The 1,918-nt window shown below is 38.0% G+C and overlaps 1 non-coding gene across 1 annotated transcript; it reads left to right on the top strand.

Annotated features, from left to right (window-relative positions):
* Positions 1 to 915: 915 nt before the first annotated feature.
* Positions 916 to 997, top strand: TRNAS-CGA. The gene has a single exon. It is a non-coding gene; the product is annotated as a tRNA-Ser (tRNA).
* The last annotated feature ends 921 nt before the right edge of the window (positions 998 to 1,918 follow it).

Below are 1,918 nucleotides of genomic sequence, written 5' to 3'. Positions count from 1 at the left end.
CCTCTTCGGGCTTGTCTGCCTAGCTTTTATCCTCCTTAAATTTGTCCATCTAGACGGAGTCAATGGAGCTCCCCAGTCGTCTCCTTGTCGCAACAAGATTAAGGTTTCTCGTTGTCCGAACGCATGAGTGAGATTTGGTGTCAGGCATTTCAGATTGGTTCATCGATTCAAGGGTAAATGATGGTGACTGCGGCTCTAGGGTGTTGGCCCTTTGTACATGTGCACAAAGACTTTTCAGCAGTCATCGAAAAGGGGTCAAGTTCGCTCTGGTAGGGGAGCGGTGATACTGTCGGCGGCTTGCTCTCAGGACATTAGTGGTCGTGATGACGGACCCTTGATCGAATTTTGATGAACCTGATATACATTTGACGTCAAAGTTTTAGGATAAACATGTGACGTCAGAGCACATGGAAATTACTTGCTGCAGTGTGACTGTTCTTCTGTCAATTTTTTTACACTACATGGCAATTTTTACTTTAGAACAGGGCAAATCTTACACAACAGCATTACAAATTTAACAGTTGTCATGGCAAATTTTCAGATGGTAAATTGGGGCGTTCGCTGGAAAACGTTAAAACTCTAACGCCACAATTTTGTTATGTTTTCTTATACACCTTTATAATCGATCTCCGTCATTTTTTGCAAAAACAAAAAACCTAAAGCAAGGCTGAACATAAAGCTCGTCGCAAAATCCTAGCCATCCATCATCATGTTTTTTTTTCGAGTGCATCCATCATCATGTTAAATGTCGTTTCATTCATCGGCAGGGAGTATAATAAGTAAAGAAAAATCTCATACAAGATGGCAAGAATACTACGGACTGGTGCGTCAAGAGAACCATTACTTATGTGTGGTTCAGTTGGATATTGACCTAGATAGCTAATTAGAATAAATGTTACAGGAAATGTTCGCGGCGTCAATATGTCCGAGTGGTTAAGGAGACAGACTCGAAATCTGTTGGGCTTTGCCTGCGCAGGTTCGAATCCTGCTGTTGACGATTTTTTTTCTAATTATGATACTATATATAATTGAAAGTATACTCCCTTGTGTCAAAAAATTTCATTCAATTGATGTGTTTAATAATAAACTTGGTTCATAATTTTAACTCGGTCAGCGATTTCTTCTCTCAGCAGAAGTATTTACGTGAAATAAGATCACGTAATTAGAAGAGACTAATTCATTTGGATTTATTATGAAGATACTTAAACAGTGGAAGATAGGTAGATCTGATCATGTAACTAGAAGAGATTAATTCATTTGGATTTGTTATGAAGATACTTAAGCAGAGGAAGATAGGTAGATCTACCACTGTGCTATGCTTAGTGAACGGAGATGAGTGCCAACTGCAAAAGAAATAAAAATAAGAAAGGGTTGAAACTTAAACAAAATACACACCAGGTTCTCAGAAATAACACGTGTTGCTGATTTTATGTTCAGATATTTACCTTCCTCGAAAAGGCGCCAAAGGATTAATGACATCCTCGTACAATTTTTTGTACTTTGTTTCAATATCTGGAAAACCACTCTGAATATCTAGGTGCAACATAACAAAGGTCAGATTCTAGATAATATGAAGTAAGTAAAATCCATCGTAAGGTATGCAAAATCCATTGTTAGGATTTATATTTATCCTTCTATGGTTATCTATAAACAATCTTTCGATACAATTGAACATTATCAGCTTTTATTTTTTCCAATTCTATAGCTAGCATACCATACTTCTCTCATTTAATCCCATCTGATCTTGGGATGCGCAATAATGGCAGTAAATGGTCAGCTATGATGCATTATCAGATTGCACGAAGCAAAGATACATCATGGTCAGTGGCGGAGCCAGGATTGGAGTATAGGGAGGGCCGAGTACGTATATTGATCGAATCTCGTTGGTAATTACTCATTGCTCCTACTAAAATTGTTG

The sequence above is a fragment of the Triticum dicoccoides genome, chromosome 3B (assembly GCF_002162155.2).
Source record: "Triticum dicoccoides isolate Atlit2015 ecotype Zavitan chromosome 3B, WEW_v2.0, whole genome shotgun sequence".
NCBI classification, from domain to species: Eukaryota; Viridiplantae; Streptophyta; class Magnoliopsida; order Poales; family Poaceae; genus Triticum; species Triticum dicoccoides.
Note: the sequence above shows the minus strand (reverse complement) of the source record. Positions and strands in the feature narration are given on the sequence as shown.